General features: G+C 48.2%; 1 protein-coding gene and 1 long non-coding RNA gene across 13 annotated transcripts in view; one reads left to right on the top strand and one right to left on the bottom strand.

The window, feature by feature from the left end:
- Nucleotides 1-20,315, top strand: part of TLN2 (talin 2) — a 442,548-nt gene that overhangs the window by 65,477 nt on the left and 356,756 nt on the right. For all 11 annotated transcript variants that reach the window (XM_019832311.3, XM_019832310.3, XM_011282911.3 and 8 more), the window contains one exon: nt 8,361-8,450. The gene's annotated coding sequence lies outside the window, so the exon portion shown is untranslated. The remainder of the gene's footprint in view (nt 1-8,360; nt 8,451-20,315) is intronic.
- LOC123385904 lies at nt 273-4,300 on the bottom strand. 2 transcript variants are annotated; one of them, XR_006599166.1, is made up of 4 exons: nt 4,091-4,300; nt 3,841-3,952; nt 1,334-1,414; nt 273-433 (listed from the first exon to the last, which is right to left on the bottom strand). It is a non-coding gene; the product is annotated as an uncharacterized LOC123385904 (long non-coding RNA). The 2 variants fall into 2 exon arrangements; XR_006599167.1 differs by lacking the exon at nt 1,334-1,414 and adding an exon at nt 951-1,062.

Below are 20,315 nucleotides of genomic sequence, written 5' to 3'. Positions count from 1 at the left end.
CTTGCCTTCTGGAGTGTGAACCTATAGCGAACACTCAAAAGGGGACAGGCCTAGTGCTGTTGTGGGACCCTGAGGATTTAAACGTGTTACCTGAGACTTGACCTAATCTATGAAATGTGCCAGGGGAGATAGCCGCATGCTGTTAAAAATTTATTTGAAATGCCTCTAACAGAATGGTGACGCTGGGGTTGGCCTGTGGAGTCCATGTTGAGCGTTAAAACTACCGACTGGGGAAAGTTACGATAGCAAGACAGTCAATTTTTGTTTCTAAAAGCGTTTAATATTACACAGGAGCTGCGTTTTGATGTTGATGTTCACGACCGTGCTTTAGAAATTAACGCCAAAGGCTTCAGACGGGACACACATCCCGATGCCGTCTGGTTTTCTGGAGAGCTCTAAGGCGGGTGCCTGGCAGACACCAAGGAATGAACACCTACGAGTAAAGCCGTTGTTGAGAAAATGGCTCCTGTAACCATTTGTCAACATTACCTTATGTGAGGCAACTTTACTGTATGACGTGATAAAGATAATTTATAATGTCTTCCTGAAAGCAGGAGTGGGTGGTAGGTAGTGGGCTTTTTCTTTGTCTTGCCTTGGCGTGTAATTGAAACAGGGCCTGGACCAAATGAGAAACATTTGTGTTGGGGGAAAAAAGATTCCAGAGGCTTCTTGACTGGGGTCCTATATTGCTTCCTTATTTTTACTTGGAGCATGTACGCAGACTTCTCATCGGGGAGGAGCATTAACGACATTGCCTTTTCTTTTTTTTTTTTTTTATATATGAAATTTATTGACAAATTGGTTTCCATACAACACCCAGTGCTCATCCCAAAAGGTGCCCTCCTCAGTACCCATCACCCACCCTCTGACATTGCCTTTTCTGTCTGTTCCTAAGCAGCTGCATTTGAGGACCAAGGGACCAGTCTAAATTCTAGACCCACGTGACCTACCCAGTGAATTAGAAGAAGTGTGTAGATTAATCTGTCTCCAGAAATCCACGGCCTCAGAGTGAATTTACAAACGGAGTTGCTTTAGCAATGCTACTTATCCGGAAGCTGTGTCCTGTATAAAGAAAAGTTGGGGCGCCTGGGTGGCGCAGTCGGTTAAGCGTCCGACTTCAGCCAGGTCACGATCTCGCGGTCCGTGAGTTCGAGCCCCGCGTCGGGCTCTGGGCTGATGGCTCAGAGCCTGGAGCCTGTTTCCCATTCTGTGTCTCCCTCTCTCTCTGCCCCTCGCCCGTTCATGCTCTGTCTCTCTCTGTCCCAAAAATAAATAAACGTTGAAAAAAAAAAAATTAAAAAAAAAAAAAAAAAAAAAAAAAAGAAAAGTGTACCTGTGCGTTCCCAAGTCGCATGCTTTCCAAGCAGGTCCTGGAGAAATCCTGGGTTTGCAGAGGCAGTTGGGTTGTTCGGCCCTTGGGAAATCGAGCCAGGACGGATGGACTTATGTGACTGAATACTTGTGTTAGAGTGTGTATGGGGGCGGGGGGCGGGGGGGGGGACTCTAACGGGGCCCCGGGTGGCTCAGTCAGTTAAGCATCCAACTTCAGCTCAGGTCATGATCTCACGGTCCGTGAGTTTGAGCCGTGCTTCGGGCTCTGTGCTGACAGCTCAGAGCCTGGAGCCTGCTTCAGATTCTGTGTCTCCCTCTCTCTCTGTCCGTCACTCTCTCAAAAATAGATTTAATTTTTTTTTAATGTTCATCTTCTTGGTCAGGCTGTTAGTGTGCTTGGCTTGATTGTAAAATTGGCACCCTGGGAGCCACCCATAAAGACCCTTGAAACACTAAGTGATAGTCACATCCTAGGTATCTGAGCCCTCACTGCTTGCCAAGGTTTATACTGAATGCTCTATGGGGCACGAAGGTGAAGGTGGTGGCATCCATGCCTGCCAGGAAGTCTTTCAGGGGGGTGAAAGGCACCCAGAAGCTAACGTGCTGGTGTAAGGTCTCTCACAGTGAGACAAAAGCCTAGGGCATGGTGGGGGGAAGGAAAAGACTAATTTTGATTGGGAGCATCCTGGGGATCGTCTAGGGGGGCCTGGGTGTGGGGGGGGAGGAGGGGATGTGAGCCGGACTTTGGAGGAAGGTAGATTTATATCCGGCGATGCTGGTTGGGCTTTCCTGGGAGGAATGACTTGGGCACAGACTCCCAAGTGGGTGAGTGGAAGGCAGGAAGTGGTGGGGTGGGGAGAATCCCACAGACGCTCTGGGGACTGGTTTGTGGTTCGTGGAGGTGTATCTGTGTGAGTCTCTGGGAAGGGGCGGAGTCGGGAGCCATCTGGTAGGGGTCTCATTGTGCAGGGTGCCCTTTCCCAAGGTAAGTAATTGGAATTGCGTTGTGAAAGTGGTGGAGAGCACACCCAGGGGAGAAGGGAGGAGGGTGGGAGAAGGGGCCAGCACTACAAGCGCAACAGAAAGGCACAGAAAAGAAGAAAATGAACAGTTTCGAGTCTAAATTCGAGTCTTTTTCCTGCTGTCAGACTGGTGGATGGGGAAGCCAGGCTGCTCACGTGGGCTGGGCCTTTGGGAAGACTGTTGGATTTTTTTTGTTTTGTTTTGTTTTTTTCGTATCTTTATTACAGTTATAAGTTTTCAAACATGGATGTGGAATCCCTGAGTTAAGCTGTACTCAGAACAGGTCCAGCCATCCTCCTCATCCTCCCCAAACTCTGCCTCCCCTTAAGTGCCTGCAAACTCCTTTGTGAGGAATCCTTAATCCCTCCTCTTGATTTTTCACTTGATTTAACCCTACTGTGCACCCTGTGTAAGGTGCTGTAGGGATGCCTCCAGGAAAGGGCAGTCCTTGCTGGACAGGAACCCCGGGCTGAGAGAGGAGAGAAGAGGATTCTAGAACAGTATGAAAAGTACGCTGAAGCGGGTTTCCCAAAACCTGCAGCGGGAATCGCAGGAGAGTGTGTCAGGGGTCCTGGGTGGGGTGCGGCGATGGAGAAGCCTGGCAGCTCTGACAGGTGATGCAAGTTGTGGCTTAGTTAAAAAAAATACTTGCTCTGGGGCTCCTGGGTGGCTCAGTCGGTTAAGAGTCCAACTCTTGATGTTGACTCAGGTCATGCTCTCCTGGTTTGTAACTTTGAGCCCCTCATCGGGCTCTGCGCTGACCGTGTAGATCCTGCCTGGGATTCTTTCCCTCTCTCCCTTCTCCTCCCCTGCTTGTACTCGTTTGCGCTCTCCAGATAAATTACTTAAAATAGTTCCTATATTTACATGGGACCTAAAGTTTTCTTCCAACAGTGTAGCCTTCAAGTATGCCCGATATTTTGGGGGGGGCTTGTGGAGGTCGTTTTTACCCCTCGGCCGCTACCCCAGCCCTAGTTTGGGGCAGAAAGAACACATGCTGCTGTGTTGTGGGGGTTGCTCAAGGGATCCTTAATTCATGTGTGTGAAGTATTTGTCTACGCAATGAAACTGTCGTGGAGTTTGTTTTTGCTATTTTAAAAATGTATGTAGGAGATAGTGGGGTTAATTAAAAATTTATTTTAAAGCATTTGTGTCTTAATCTGCTATCTCCAAGGATACTAGAAGCACAGCTACGTGTGTGTGTGTGTGTGTGTGTGTGTGTGTGTGTGTGTGTGTGTGTGTGTTGGCATTTGCAGGAAAGAATCTTCAGAATGTTTTTTGACCTTAAAAGGAACTACCACCTCCTCCCACCACTCAGCATGGTGCCTATCCTCTGGGTGGGTAATAAATGCAGCAAACCCATGAGGGCTACACGAACAGCTACCTTCATGTATCACATCCACCCCTCCCCACCCCTGTAGGACTATGTGCTGTCCCATGACCCACGACACGTGGGGGGGAAAGCACCATGAGACCTTTTATTACCTGTGTTCTTGGAGGCATGCGGGAGTCACAAGGAATTACAGTTGAGCACAGTCTAGTGCCCCAGAGATGCATGCCTGTCATTGGAGAGTCCATGTTCAGTCCTGGCCCACGCCTTGGTTTAAAGGAACAAGCTGTTAGATGCGGTGACGACTGCCAGGGTCTTGCTCCTCACTGAGAGTGTCAGCCCCCCAGCCCCCTTGGCTGTAGAGCCTCGTCTGCAGATTGTCTGGGTTAAACATCAAAAGGCTACCTCTGGAATCTGTTTCCTGGTTTGGCTGTCCTTCCACATGGGTCCCATTGTGTGGAAACAGTGACTGTGCCTGTAAGTGAGCGCTCTGAATTTGAGAAGGATCCCACTTACAGTCTCAGTGGGAAAGGGGCAATGAGATCATTTTGTTCCCTTGTTAGTGGCTGAAACCCTTTGTCCTTCTGGAATTGGCAGGACCTTTACTTTTCCTGAACTCCTAGCAATGGTTTCCCTGGAAGCTATTGTTTGGAATCCATCAAGAAGAATGTTGGGCGCGCGTGTGTGTGCATGTGTGTGTGCCACGCGCACGTGCACATACACCCGCACATACACCCACACTCAAATTCTCATGTGTGCGTACACAGGAAAGCAAGCCATGCCTGTCTTGAGTTCGAAAGGTGGCAGAATCCAGTGAGATTTTTTTTTTTTTTTCTGCAAGAAAGTGACTTATGAAAGAGTGTGTTCTGTACTCTTACTTTGGCTTCTGTTGTGCTTTTTCAAAGCACAGACTTGAGTGAGAAGAAACTCTGAGCAGGAGATGTCGGGCTGCGGCACTTGCTTGATTAGGCGCACGTGTCTCTGGTATCAGTCCAAGTGGTCCCAAACCCATTGAGATGTTGGATGTCATGGTGTCAGTGTTTGTCTACTGTAACTAGAAAATAAAAATGGCAGCGAGTCTGCTAGGGAGGTTGCAAAACAGGGGTCATCTCTGAATTGCCTGCTTGCCTTCTGTGGCCAAGAGGATATTGGTATGTGTGTGGGAAGGGCGAGGAATTGAGACCTACTGTTGAAGTTTCCAGACACTTCACCCATTTTTTTTTTCTCATGAGCAGCTGAGGTGATCACTCACTGAATGAGCAGAATTCTCCACAGGAAGGTCAAGTGTTGATGATGCATCTGAAGGAGAATATGTAAGGAACCCTGGCCTTTGTGTCCAGCTGAGGACGGAGTGGCCAAGGGTTCTTCCAAACGTGGAGAAGCCTCTGGGTCTTCACTCCTTTCTGAGCTGATCAGGAAGGCTTCCCGGGCTTGTTCATGGTAACAGAATGTGCCGCGGGAAAGAGCCTTGCAGAGCATGTAAGAGGAAAGACCACTGGGTTTGCAGAAACCCAACACCAGCCCTTCCCAGAGTGACAGGCCGCCCTGGAGGTCAGCATGGCCTCAGCCCCAGAGCACAGGACTGTCCCAGGGCGTGGACGTTTAAAAATGAAAGTGTATTTATAGAAGGTGCCCCTGGAGCCAGAATTTTAACTGTTCCTTTGTGGGCCCCACCCTTTGACAAGCACAGGCCTCATTCCACAGGCTTAGTGGCCTGTCTTAAATGAGGGCTGAGACAAGAATGCCTGGAGGTCCCTGTCATTGACTGACTCCAGTCCTCCCCCCCACCCCCCACCCCCAGTTACCCAAATTGCTTTGTGACCTATACATAGAGTATATAAAACGTATAGGTACATTTTGAAGAGTAAAATGAACATCTGTGAAGCCAACAACCAGGTTAAGAAATCAGTGTGACAAAATGGTACAAGATGTCCTTTCACCTCAGAGGTGATCGGTGTCTTAACTTTTTGTTTAGATCACTCCTGCTTTTGTTACTGTTAGTACCTGTGTATGCGTTCCTAATGATGAGTGTGTTTGTTGCTTGATGTGCATTATATTCTTGGTTTTGAAAAATCAAGTACCGAGCATAAACAAGTAGCTTTGGGAAGCTTCCTGCTAAACTGTTCAGCAAAGGATCACAGATGTAGAGGGCTCCGAACCCTTGTGAGCATCGCTAGCTGCAGAGTGTGACTTTTCCACCATAAATGCCGCCAGAAGCCAGTTTTCTCCATGGTCCCTGCTCTTGTGGATCGCTTTGTAAATGAGGTTGTCCTTGATACCCCCATTTACAAGGGGGAGAGAATTAGAAAAGGGGAATCCTTCTAACATTTTAATTCAGCAGGGGTCCTCAGCCACACGTACAGAGAGAAACTTCAGGGGGCTTGTGAACCTTTTGAAATTGAAGGCATTGTGTTCTTTTGGGTGAAAGAGTCACTGATACTTCAGAGGAATTTGTGGACCCTCCCTCTCCATAAGGATAAGGAATAATGTTGCCATTATGGTAGGTTTTGTTTTTTGTTTCTTTCTTGTTACTTTTTGTTCCACCTATTTTTTTTTTTTTTTTAAGGTTTATTTTTGAGACAGCGAAAGACAGAGTTTGAGTGGGGCAGGGCCAGAGAGAGAGGGAGACACAGAATCTGAAGCAGGCTCCAGGCTCCTAGCTGTCAGCACAGAGTCTGATGCGGGGCTCAAACTCACGAACCGTAAGACCATGATCTGAGCCAAAGTCTAATGCTTAACGGACTGAGCCACCCAGGCGCACTCCGCCCCCATTTTTTTTTTTTTTTTCTTAAATTTATTTATTTCGAAAAAGAGGGAGAGAGAGGTTCCAAGCAGGCTCTGTGCTGGTCAGTGCAGAGCCTGATGCGGGGCTTGAACCCACAAACCATGAGATCATGACCTGAGCTGAAACTCAGAGTCAGATGCCTACCTGACTGAGCCACCCAGGCCCCTGTTTTCCGTTTTCTAGGTGAATACTGGAGGTGTTGAAGACTTTGAAATAGGTTTGATCTAACTGTATGTCTGCATGGACTTGTGACGTTTGCGTGTGCCTGAGTGTTGAAAGGGAAATGAACAGTAAGTCATACCGTGACTTGTCCAGGGTGGAATTCTTGACTGTGTTCCCGGCGGCCTAGCAGTCTTTACCTTTTCTTTCAAAGCTGCATTTCCTTTCTTTGACCCAGAGTAACTAGAATGCTAAATGGTGGGGGGAAATTGGGGTGGTTGCTGTAGTTTCAAAACAAATGACCTCACTGCCTAAGTTCGACTTGATGCAGGAGAAACCGTAACTTTGGCCTATAAATACTGGACCTTTGGGGAAACGGATCCAAATACCCATTTGGTGAGGGTGGGGGCAGATTGGTCCCTGCTGAAGCTAACTCCCTAGAAACAGAACACAACTATTGTTATTACGACTTCCTGGTTATTTCCTTAAGAGATAGGGCAATTTAAATTCATAAAGACTGACATTTACTTCTTCCAAGTAGGCGAGTAATTATGCTTTGTATAAGCTGACTTAATGTGAGGCACCTTAAGCGTTGTTCCAGCAATGAGAGGGAGTTTTTGAGCTCTGTAGCTGAGGGACACCTGAGTTTTGTCCCATTCACGTTCTTTTTATGGATGAGTTGCCTGCATGTTTGCAAAGTTAGGGGTGATGTGTCCAAGGATATATTGACATGTCGGGGTCAGCGGAACTAAAACCCCAGGGAAAGAGCTATTTAGATGATTATGGTTTAAATATATCATTAGACGAAGGTTAATTTAAAAATACACTCAGAAGACTCATTTCCTAGAGAATTGGGATTTCGATCATCAATTTCATTTTAACAAAATGACCTTTGACAACAGTCTTAGGCCACCCATTTTTGAAATGTACTGCTACTTAGGGTCTCTGAGCATTTCCTGGGAGGTTTCTGGTCTCTGGGGTATATAAACCTGATGGGTGGGAACAAAGCTTTCATTTGGGTTCTGTATTCCTTCCATCTCATAAACTGAGACTTCTTAGATGTTCAGTGTTTCCCCGCCCCCTACCCACCCACCCACCCACCAAAGGTTTTAGACTCCTTGTACTCAAATGCGAAAGGTTTTCTTCTCTTAAACTTTGTTTTTGAAGAAAACCAGGAGTCTCATTTTGGCTGTTGAAAGTCTTTGGGGATTACAGAGAGAGAATTTAGGGGAAGGGTTAAGATTTGGAAATGCAGGCTGTTTTGACTCGTTTTGTCGGTTAAGAGCCAGACAGAATAAGAGTAACATTTAGAAACGTGAGTTTTATTAAGGAAGGTAATTCACACGTACGTGTAAGCTTTCCAGACGTGGTTTCTGTGATTCCGTTCCTAGTATGGCCATTACGTGCTCCTAATTTTGGGCAAGGCAGCTCTTGTTAGAGTCTTGATTGTTCTCTTCTGTAAAGACCGGTTGGGTCCAATGCCTCCTAGGATTTGTGACAGCTGTCTGTCGGCTCCACATGGGGGGATTGGCAGATTGGATCGGGGTGTGGTGGTGTCTCTCCTGACACGGAGGGCAGAGGGGAGGCCAGCAGTCTAACTGCATGGTGGTCAGAGGCCACTGGCCTTCCCTGTTGTCCCTTTCTGCCCGCTTCTAGCCTGAACCCCATCGATGTCATTCAGTGTCGGGAGAACGTTGCCCTGACCTTTGTCTTTTGTCTCCTCTTTGCCAGCGTGCTGCTGTAGGGTAACATCTGGACTGGGTTCCCCGGCTCTTGGATGTCTCGCTGCCCACAAACGCCTGGAGCAACTTGTTGAAAACTGTGAGTGACCTGCGTGTTTCTACTCGGCAAGTAGCTGGAGGCCCGTGGACTCGGAGGGTGAAGGGTGGTGGCCGGGAGTCACGACCTCCAGCCACGGCTGCCGGGCTTTCTGACACTCAACTCCAGGAGCCTTGGAAACGGCAGTGGTGACCACAGGCACCACCTTTCTGCCCCCAACCATCGTAGAGGTCACAGCCCTTCTGTATTTGCCTCCTTGGAGCTTCTTGGTTGTACCACCAGGGCAAATGTTGACAGTGCATCTTTACTTACCTACAGGAACAGATTCTTGAGGGGGGGAGGGGCAAATGCAGGTGGTGGCCCTCTGCCCGACCTCCTCTTTGCCCAGATGTTCCCCCCTTCTCTGTCATGTTTGATCCTCACATCGCCCTCCCTTTTAGGGAGGCCTTATTTGACTCACTTAAAGACCCCCTCCCTCCATATTCTCTTTGTCTTTTTCTCTTGGACCCCTGCCTGCCTTTTTCTTTGCACTTAACAACAGCATGGGTCTCTTCAGTTACTTGATAGACCACCCGTTCATATGTTTGTTCATGCAACGAATATTTGAGCAGCTAGGATGTGCTGGTGGCTGAGGTAGGCACAGTCTGCTGTCCTGGCCCTTCTGTGAAGGAAGAAAAAGACGTAGTGAAAACTTCAGTGTCACAACCCTAAGTGGATAGATCGTTCTGTTCTGAATACAGCCGTGTCTCCTGGGGATCCAGTTAAAATGCAGATTCCTGACTGGGTGGTTCTGGGTGGGGCCTGAAATTCTGCATTTCTAGCAAGTTCCAAATGATGCCAATGCTATTGTTGTATAGATCACGCTTGGAGAAGTAAGGTGTAACGTTCTTGAAGCATGGGACACTTGGCTTTGAGTGTGACTCTTGGGGAACGCCTCGACAGTTGTGTCTGTCAAGCCCCCAGAGAACTAATGGAATTTTGTCTGGCCAGTCTGTCTCCCTCAGCTGCGTGAGGCTGAGTGTACTGAAACAGGAGCCCGGCTGAAAAGTACGGGAGCCTCTTACCTCACCTGTGTCCATGTGCCCCTGTCTCATTGTCATCCTAACTTGTGGTTTTGTCAGTGACCTCCAAAATGCTGTGCTTCTCAAATTTGTGCATTGAAATCCTGTGGGGTCTCTGTGCGATGTGCCCTCTCTGTAAGTCAGCATTTCTGGAAATCAGGAGGGTGTTTTTCAAGAGCAGAGGCCATATCGACAGGGCCACCACCCTGGTTCCCAAGTGGGGTGTTGAGAGGGACCGTGTTGGCAGCTGTGTGAAACCTCCAAGCAGGCAAAGAGGCTGTGAGCGGGGTGGCTGGAGGGGTTCGGGTCGCTGCTACCAAAGTAGGTGTCCTGAGTCCCGGCAGTGGGCTGGCCCCGTGGTTGTTGGCGTGAGACCCTGCTGCGTCGTGGCCGCATCAGCACCGCTGCAGTCGAGATTTTCGCAGGTAGTGTTGCGTCTTCCCGAGAAGCCATGTTGATACACCGCTTGAGTGATGAGCACTTTCAACAGCCGCTTAAGGAGTATTCAAGATGTACCGGGTGCCTGGCTAAGCGCCTGGCAGGTGGTCTTGTGTCTCAGCCCTCCCTCCGGCCCACAAGGTAGGCAGTCACCATTTTATAGAGGGCAAGACGGAGGCTGGGATAAAGGAATTCGCTGGCTCACACAGCAGGTGCCTTTGGGGTCCAGCCTCCTCTGTCAGACGTCATGCTGAGCTCTTCCTCCTCTGGCCTTTGCCACCTGAATCCCCACTAAAAATGGGACTTGATGGCTGGTACCACCGTAGGGTTGCTGCTGATTTGTGTTGGCTTCCATCTTCCTCTCACACCCCTGGACGTGGCCTTTCCCTGCATGTCAATGGTAAGATTTTGCTTCTGTAGGCACTCCAAAGCCCGTTGAGTCAGGGTAGGAGCTTGGCCAATGAAGTGAGGCAGCAACGGGCAGGGCAGAGCGAGTTGTGTATTACTTTCCGACGCCACTTCTTGCCCCCCCTCCCCCCCCCACGCCGCTGCCAGTCTCAGCCTGCTTTCTTGGGGCCAGCTACCCAGGGGGACTGATGGCTGCCGGGGGTCCCCAGAGCCCGTGCTACTTCTTTTTCTTTTTTTTCAACGTTGATTTATTTTTGGGACAGAGAGAGACAGAGCATGAACGGGGGAGGGGCAGAGAGAGAGGGAGACACAGAATCGGAAACAGGCTCCAGGCTCTGAGCCATCAGCCCAGAGCCCGACGCGGGGCTCGAACTCACAGACCGTGAGATCGTGACCTGGCTGAAGTCGGACGCTTAACCGACTGCGCCACCCAGGCGCCCTACTTCTTAGCCATCCATGGCTCATGGCTCATGGCTGGAAGGCAGAGGGCAAGGGGTCAGGTCGACTCAATGTGTTCTCAAGACCATTTTCTGGCCATTTTGTGGCATTTGTGCATCAGAGACAATCTCCAAGGAGCTTTACTTTGCAGAGGGTTATTTGGCCTGTCATGGATCTCATATGCAATTGCAGTGCTTGATGGGTTTTCAGGTTTCAGTTAGTCCTCTGCTTTGGCCTCAAGTATATAGTCCTGTGTACCCATCAAATGTAGAATTCAGTTGAACCCACAGAGCTAGGCTTCTGTGGCCAGGGGGGACTCCTGGTCTGGACAGTGGTGGGAACGGTGCTGTTAAGATGGTTTTACAAACTGTTCCTCAACCCACACAAATACTTGCCCTCTGCGGTGTGGAGTGGGCCTACCCAGGAAGGGAGGGAAGGGGATCTCGAAAACAGCTCCGTCTCGCTTCTCCGGTTTTGGGGAATCATGGTTGCTTTTCCACCTGGAGTCAGGGCTCCTGCAACCGGGAGTTGGGGTCCCCTCCCGGCTCAGTGATGTGATAACCTTGGCCCTTGTGTGTTTGCCTGGGCCGTGGATTCTCACGCAGGCACCAATGATGAGCAAGTAGCTTCTGTTTTCTGGGTCTGTTTCCTCAACAGCAGAAGGATGGAGAGGACTTTGACCTGACAGAGTTGTTAGAGACATGATGCACTTAGAGTACTGTCCACATATCCCGGTTGCTCATCCGAGGGCTAGCTGAAGTGTCCTTTTCCACCTGTGTCTGGCTGCATTTCCTCCAGCTGAGCTCTTGTGTTGGAGGCCAGTTGCTTGGTAGAAATGAACCCTTTGAGAACAGGGATTATGCTTCATCCATCCTTGTGTGCCAGGGCTCAGCACTGAGCCTTGAGCTCCAAAAACATTTGTTAAATGAACCCAACAAAGTAATTTCCTTCTTCCATTTGCTTATCTAAAGTGACCTATGTGAAGAGCAGTGAATTAATCAGCGCTGCTGATGAATCCCCCAGCAAACACTGGAGTGGGAACAGTGGTCACATTGGTCTCTGGTAATTAGAAGCTTTCACAAGTCCACACAACGGTAGGTGTTTCCTTGCCTTTTGTGTACTTGGGACACAAGTACACTCTGGGGTCTGCAAGTGTTCGTGGTAATGGGAGAGAGCAAAATGGGTGGAAGATGTTGGATGAGTATTTCCAACATCGTTCCCTCTAACGGGTCTGTATTTTGTTAAAAAATTTTTAATGTTTATTTTTGACAGAGACAGAGACAGAGCACGAGTTGGGGAGAGACAGAGAGAGAGGGAGACACAGAATCCAAAGCAGCTCCAGGCTCTGAGCTGTCAGCACAGAGCCTGACGCGGGGCTCAAACTCACCAACCGTGAGATCATCATTGAGCCGAAGTCGGACACTCAACCGACTGAGGCACCCAGGCGCCCTGTATATTTTTTTAAATTTCCTTTTACTTTACAGAGTTATGAAAGTAATTTACAACTTATTTTATTATCTAAAAAATTTTAATCATTTAGTTTACAGTGAGAGAGCAAGCAAACGTGCATGCACAGGGGAGGAGCAGAGAGAGAGGGAGACCCAGAATCTGAAGCAGGCTCCAGGCTCTGAGCTGTTAGCACAGAGTCCAATGAGGGGCTCGAACTCACGAACTTAGGAGATCATGACCTGAGTTGAAATTGGACGCTTAACTGACTGAGCTACTGGGGTGCCCAGGACAACCTGTTATTTTAAATTTTTTTTTTCAACGTTTATTTATTTTTGGGACAGAGAGAGACAGAGCATGAACGGAGGAGGGACAGAGAGAGGGAGACACAGAATCGGAAACAGGCTCCAGGCTCTGAGCCATCAGCCCAGAGCCCGACACGGGGCTCGAACTCATGGACCGCGAGATCGTGATCTGGCTGAAGTCGGACGCTTAACCGACTGAGCCACCCAGGCACCCCAGACAACCTGTTATTTTAAAAGAAGGAAAGGAAAGCTGTCTAAAGGACCTACTGATCCTCCATATTGATATTCCTCATATTGGTAACTTGTGTGAAGTATTGTAGCCTTTTGGGCCTGTGTTGATGCCAGACTTGGGACCTATCACCTTATTAGTACCAGGCTGTACTTTTTTTTTTTAATGTTTATTTATTTTTGAGAGAGAACGAGCAGGGGAGGGGCAGAGAGAGAGGGAGACACAGAAACCCCAAAGCAGGCTCCAGGCTGTCATCACAGAGCCCAACACAGGGCTCGAACCCATGAACCGTGAAATCACGACCTGAGCTGAAGTTGGACACCTAACCAACTGAACCACCCAGGCGCCCCTCCCCCCCTTTTTTTTAGGGGACAGAGATACAGGCTTCCCCCCCAATCCAAATGTAGTGCTAAATAGTACTCAGATACTAATATACTTCCTGCCTCTGCTTCAAGACTAGATTCTGTCCATGTCAATCATGACACCGTCCCAACCCTACACCCAGCATTGCTTAAAGGGCATTTGGGGTTGGGAGGGGGTGCAGAATGATATTTGCCTGCCTTCCATGGCTGAGTGCCCATGGGTACCCCCATTCCAGCAAACAGAGGTTTGCTTTTAGTACCATTTTATTACCTTGTCTGAAATCGTGGGTCCATGGTGATATCTGGTCACCATTCTTGTTCTCATTTGGGACCCTCCAATGCATGTTTCTCCCTATTGAAAAAGGCCTAAAAAAGCAATGATTTCTAATTAACATAAAGACTCATCCAGTTTTTACCTCTCCCTCCTTGCAGGCAGAGCTCTTGCTGGTTTCAAAAACAACAAATGCTATTAACTCGCTGCTTTTTGAGAGAAGGAAACAAATTTTCCAGGTGGCATCAGGACTGCATGTGAAGTCCTCATGGCCGTTTGTGAGAAAGCATTTTTTTAAGCCAAAAAATACAGTATAATGTTTTGCATAACATATTTTAAGAATTGATGTGTCATAGACCTTGATGGCCTGCTAACGTAAATCTGTTAATTGTTAAAGATTTTTTACATGAAAAGTTGTTCTGTGACGTTTCGTTCTCTTGCTGTTGGCTGGGCTTCTTGCCTTCCCTCTCCCCATTTATTTACTCGGTAATATTGCAACCAACATTTTTGTAACACATACTTGGAGACCAGAGGGGCATTTCTGTAGGATTTCCAAGTCAAAAGACAGACACCTTTTAAAAGTTCACCTTTCAAAAGAGGATTTAATTTATATCCCTAACAACTGTGTGAAGGCCCTCACCACCATAGAAAGTTCATCTTGAAAAGTTGTTGTGCGGGGCGCCTGGGTGGCTCAGTCGGTTAAGCGTCCGACTTCGGCTCAGGTCACGATCTCGCAGTCCGTGAGTTCGAGCCCCGCATCGGGCTCTGTGCTGACAGCTCAGAGCCTGGAGCCTGTTTCAGATTCTGTGTCTCCCTGTCTCTCTGACCCTCCCCCGTTCATGCTCTGTCTCTCTCTGTCTCAAAAATAAATAAACGTTAAAAAAAAAAAAAAAAAAGTTGTTGTGCTGTTAAAAGCCAAAAACCTACAAACAAGCCTTCCAAAAAACCAACCTGACAAACAAACCATGACTGTGCCTGATCTGGGAGCTCATAGCGCTTCCGAGTCTTGAACCAGCACGGCTTGCCAAGATGTTGTCGCTGGTTTTGCAGTTGAAGACCTCATCACACAGGCCCCTTGAACTTGGCGGGCCTCCCTGATGGCTCCTTTTCTCTGCATCCCACCGCCTCTCGTTCATACCCATTGGTGTTGAGTGGTTTTTCATGTCCGGGTCAGGGAGGAAAGATGTGGGTCCAGCTGGAGGTCGCTCCTTGCTGCCCGTGGCAGCCTTGGCCTCTCTCCCTTGTCCAATTCCTCTGCCTCTGTTGTTGCTCAGAGGGAAGTTCGTTGACAAGCTTGCTGGGTCCGTGCTGAGCTGTCTCTGGCTGGGGTCTCCCAGGCACCCAGAATTACTGACGCTTGTCAGAAGCACATTTCTCCAGGGCCGAGTCATGGTCTCTCTCTGCAAGTCAGCAGGCATCTGAGTCAGATCTCCTGTTGAACAGCGGTGGATGATGACAGGATGATAAAAGGCTGATAAAATTCCCCATGGGGTGAGTTTTGCTGGCCTGCCCACCCTAAAACAGGCTGTTTGTACAGCGGCCGTACTGGGTGCTTCCAACAGATGTCTTTGGGGCCAGAACCACTTCTAGGGCAAGCCTTTGCTGTTGTATATAGGCTCTTCCCTTTAAATTTTTTTTTTTTTTTAATGTTTATTTACTTTTGAGAGATAGGGAAGAGCACCAGCAGGGGAGGGACAGAGAGAGAGAGAGACACAGAATCCACAGCAGGCTCCAGGCTCTGAGCTGTCAGCACAGGGCTCGACGTGGGGCTCGAACTCACCAACTGTGAGATCATGACCTGAGCCGAAGCCGGATCCTCAACCAACTGAGCCACCCAGGTGCCCCTAGGCTCTTCCCTTTAAAAGTGATGTTCTCTGTCTCTGGATGGATCTCCTGGGCAGCTGACCTGGTCGGCTTCGGTTTTGAGTAGATGAAGCGAAGAGCATCAAAAGTAATTAAAGCTCTTTGCTCCTGGGTCTGCCTTGACCTCCTTCTGCAGGAGCGGCTCTGGTTGGGGGCACACTCTCCACACAGTTGATGATTGAATGACCAAGTGGAAGCCCAACCAGTCTCAGCTCTAAGAAAATCGTCTTTTTTTAAAAGTTTATTTTTATTTTTTTTATGTTTATTTTTGAGAGAGAAAAAGAGCGCAAGCAGGGGAGGAGCAGAGAGAGAGGGAGACGCAGAATCTGAAGCAGGCCCCGGGCTCTGAGCTGTCAGCACAGAGCCGGACGCAGGACTCGAACCCATGAACCGTGAAATCATGACCTGAGCCAAAGTTGGATGCTTAACTGATTGAGCCACTCGGGTGCCCCTCTAAGAAAACCATCTTGACCATGGCCACAAGGCTTGGCACCAGCCTTCTTAATGAGATCACGTAGTCATCAGGACAGTAGCTGTCTCCCCCAGATGTTTTCTTCAATAGAAATATTTCAGTGATAGAACCATGCCCTCGAACGCCCTTCTGCGAGTGGAGGCAGTCACTTAAATAGAGCCCGAGTGCATCGCTGCCTCCAGGGATTCCATTTGGCAGCGTTTCGTGTGACCAGCTGTGCGGCTCCCGTGAGACCAAAGGGCAGTTGAATGGAGAAGATGCTAGGGAAAGTAATGAGGTGGGAGGAAGGAGGGACCATGACCTTGGTGCAGGAGCTGAATTTCCAGGGCTGAGTTTGGGCTTGGCTGTTTTGAGTTTGCAGTCCAGCTGCTGCTGCTTGGACCTGTAATGGCGAGGATGACTCAGAAATCTGGAAGGAGTCCACGGTGATTTCACTTCGGGATCAGAGGCAGCGCCCAAGCCCTCCAGGGTGGGAGTGGGGGTGGGGGGCAGGCGGTGGGGAGAGTTTTCTGATGAAGTGTGGAGCAACTTGGATGCCGGCGCCCTAGGCCACTGGGGTCTGCCAGTTAGCAACTTGGGACATAATTTATTTTTATTACTGAAAAAAGAACTCTGGTGGCAAAACATTGTACAATATAGTGGCTGATGATACAAAGTAAGTTCAGTCTGATACTTCGTTTTGTGAATTACCTTTAGAGACAGTTGGGTTGAAGTGCCAGGTTTTTTTCTGGGGGTGCCCCAGGTGGTTCTGGGAAGTTAAAAGGTGGTCTCTAGGTTTCATTACTCCCAATTCTCAGAAAGGATGAAAACTGATTCATTCAGGTCCAGGTGACGGAATAAGGTCTATATCCGCTTTCTACTGCTGCTATCACAGATGACCACAGATGTATTAGATTTCTAATCTGTAGGATTAGGGGTATCTCACTGGGCTAATGTTAAGGTATGGGAAAGGCTGTTGTCCTTCTAGTGGCTGTAGGGGAGAAGCCGTTTCTTTGCCTCTTCTAGCTTCTAAAGGTCAACTGCTTGCCTTGGCTGGTGACCCTATTGTTCCATTTTCACATTGAGCTACGTTGTGTCTCCCTGGGGCCACAGCTGGGAAACATTCTCAGCTTTTGAGGACCTTCTGCATTCCCTTGAGACCACCTGGATACTCCAGGAAAAATCTCCAGGTCCTTAAGCGTATCTGCAGAGTCCATTTTGCCATGGCATGTAACATTGTCACAGGCCCTGCAGGTGAGGTTATGTGTTGGTGCCTAGGCTTGTGGGGAGGTTAGTTGCTGAAACAGGTTCAAGGATCTATGTGTTGTGACTGATCAGGGCCCTAGTCTTGTCCTTGCTGTTGTTGGCTGTCCTGTGTGATACCCTGTGGAGGTGGGATGGTTTCTGTCTCAGGCAGTACCCTTTGTTACAGCCTGTTTGTCCCAGGATAAGAGGCTGTGGGCCAGAGGAAAACAAAAAGAGCCCTCCTTTCCCACGGGGAGAGGGGGGCAGAAGCATGGGATTGGGGTGAGTGGCTGCAGTCTGAGTTCTGCCCTGTGGTAGAGTAGTTGAGGGGGACTCTGATGCCATTGCACCGATGGGGGTCTGTTGTCAAAGCTTCTTGTGCCAAGGCACAGACACAAGTGAGCTAGCTTGAATGAAGTGGTGTCCAGAAGGTATGTACTGAAGCTAAACTTTTTTGAGCATTTGCTATGTACTTGGGAAGAGCACACTGGGGACCCCGCCCTCCGCCTGCCCATGTATGTTTAATTGTGCTTGCTCTCTGGGGAGCAGCTCTCAGGTATTTCCGTGTGGTTCCAGCCCTTCTCTGCTTCACAAAACCAGATCAGCTCTCCTGCCTACACTTCCTATGGAGACAGCACACTTGAAGCTCTCTGTTTAGCTCACTACCTCACAGCTTCCTGGCTCAGTCCTTGTATCTCAATTTCTAATTGCTAGGAGACCAATGTAAATGGCTGGGCTTGAGCCAGGTGTCCATTGGCTTGGAGATGGAGGAAGGGCATAGTCCCTTGGTTCTGCTGGGTGAGTAGATGGTGACAGAGAAGTGTAGTATGGGGAGGGGGCCTTGCCTTATTTGACTGACGTTACTGTGGAAACGTTTTGCACTTGAATTTGTGTTGTGTTGAAAGACTGTATTTTGAAATAACTTCAAACTTAGAGAAAAGTTGCACGAGCAATACAAAGAACTCCCACAGAGCCAAAATGTAAGTGATCAGGTACAAATATCTTACAACCCTTGCTTGATCATTCTCTTCATCACTTGTGTTTTCTGAGCCATTTGAAAATTACATCCTAACGCGTCACTTCTAAATGTTTTCCCTAGTAACGAGAACCTTTCTTTACTAAAAGGCTATGTTAGAGAGCAAGAGAGAGAGCGTGCTGAGTGGGGGAGGGACAGAGGCGGGGCATGCTCAGCGTGCAGCCTCATGCGGGCTCTATCTCACAATCCTGAGATCCTGGCCTGAGCCAAAATCAAGAGTCGGATGCTCAATCAACTGAGCCACCCAGGCATCCCAGAGCCTTTCTTTTTATAACCCATTCAATTTGTAAAAACCAGACCTAGAACGTTGGTCTACTATTACTGAATGTTTAGTTGATTTCAAATTTTGCCACTTGTCACAGTAATGTCCTTCATAGAAATTCTTGCGCCCAACCTAGGGTTCAACCCAGGATTCTGCAAACTGTGTGCAGTTTAATGTCTCTTTAGTTTTGTTGTTGGGAACAGTTGCTCTGCCCTTTTTTTTCTTCCTTATACGATAAGGACATTTTTAAATATTGTGGGCCAATTATTTTTTAGCAGTTTGAGTTTGTAGAATTCCTCATTTGATTTCTCATGGTTAAATGTATTTTTGTCAGGAATGCTATGTAAATGAGGCTTTGCCTCTTAGTGTATCACGTTGGGAGGCACGCGATGTCATTTTGTCCCGAGACGACCATGTTAGCTTTGTTCCCGTGGTTAATATGGTGGTGATCTCGTGTATTGGATCTGTGGGTTCTAGAGGAGCTGAGTGTTTGAGGCTGGGCATTTAAAGGGGACCTTCTTTAAAATTGTGTCTACCTTGCAAGTGCTTTTGGCACAAGGGATTTCCCTGAAGTGGACACTCTTGTTCCCTGCAAGGTGTGCTCTTGAATATAGTTAGAAAGGCTGATGCCTTCGGAGCCTGCAGCTCATTGTGAGGAAGAACTTGCCTGGGGTTGGAACGACATGACCTCTGCTCTTGTGCCAAGGGTAAGCACCATCGCAGAGGTGTGAACAGTGCGTTCCCTTTGACTGCATCTGATTGTGCTGGCTGCCTCCGGATTACCTAGGAGTGGAAGAGAGATGAGGACACGGGCTCTCTTCCTTTCGCACGCTTGACCGGTCTGCAAATGCTAATGGTGACGGTCCAGATGCAGCAGCCGCTGCGTTTCTTTCCTGTGGCTCTCTTGTCGTGAGACATGGACTCCAGGTTGGCCTGATGAGGCTGGGTCAGCTTGTATGTTGCTGGCATTTCAGGCTGGTAAGACCCATGATGGTTGTTGCCCTTCCACTGATGATGGGATTCCTTATAAATGCGATTTTCAAGAGGCTGGAGGCTGCCCGCGTGGAAAGTATGTGCTTCCCAGAGCTCTGGAAACTTCCACTTTGATTTTGACCAGTCTCACCCTGGATTAGTGCTTCACAAACTTGTTCCAGTTCAACTGTTGTTATGTTGGACCATCATCTGTTGGACGTTTGACCTGGTTGACCTCTCTCCATCTGTTGTTCCCTCTGGTTACTACAGAAACAAACAAAATGACTACATGCAATCCACTTGAGGATTAATGGGGAAAATGGTACTTTCTATAAATCTAGTAGATCAAATCTAATAGATCAATATAAATGATCAAAAATACTCCTGAGCAACAGTATATCCCGGCTATCTTAGTACACTGCTAAAAAAAAAAAAAAAAAAAAAAAAAAAAAAAAAAAAAAAAAAAAAGTGGGAGCACATAAAGGAGTAGGACTTGGGTAGTATCCTTGAGGTGGGGGTTTTAAATCAAAGAGGCCGTTATCATGGCTTGATTTATGGATTGATTTGTTTCTCAATTTTTTTTTTTTTATAGACCTGGGAAGTTGTAACGCCTGTGCTTATTTGCGGGGGTTATCTCTGCGTGACTTGGGACACGTTTGCCCATGTCCTCAGAAGAATCAGCAGTGACAGTGGACCTTTAGCACATACCGAAGACAGCTGCTTGGAAAATTAAATATGCCTGGGCATAGATTCCCAGAGGTGGTGCTTGAGCCTGAATTAGAGTAAAAATTGTAGGCAGCCTTAGGAAAACTAGATGTAGAGACACTCCATCTTCCACAAAAGGAAGTTAATAATTTAGTTCCTTATCCTGTGCTTTGGCATCACAAAGTGCTTCTCAGGGCTGTGCGTGTTCTTAATTTTTAAAGACACGGGTATGTCATTTGCTTTTCTACTTTGAGAGTTATGCATAAAGAGGGGACTTAGGTCAAGTGCTTGCCACCTCTTTTTTTTTTTTTTTAATGTCCAGTCTTCTGTGCCTAATACAGAAAGACTAAGTAGGTATGCCCTAATGCTGGTCCTGGGTGGGGAGTGGGTGTTGGGGAAGGTGTGGGAAGGGAAG

The sequence above is a fragment of the Felis catus genome, chromosome B3 (assembly GCF_018350175.1).
Source record: "Felis catus isolate Fca126 chromosome B3, F.catus_Fca126_mat1.0, whole genome shotgun sequence".
In the NCBI taxonomy this organism is placed as follows: Eukaryota; Metazoa; Chordata; class Mammalia; order Carnivora; family Felidae; genus Felis; species Felis catus.
This window is presented reverse-complemented; position numbering and strand designations above follow the sequence as displayed.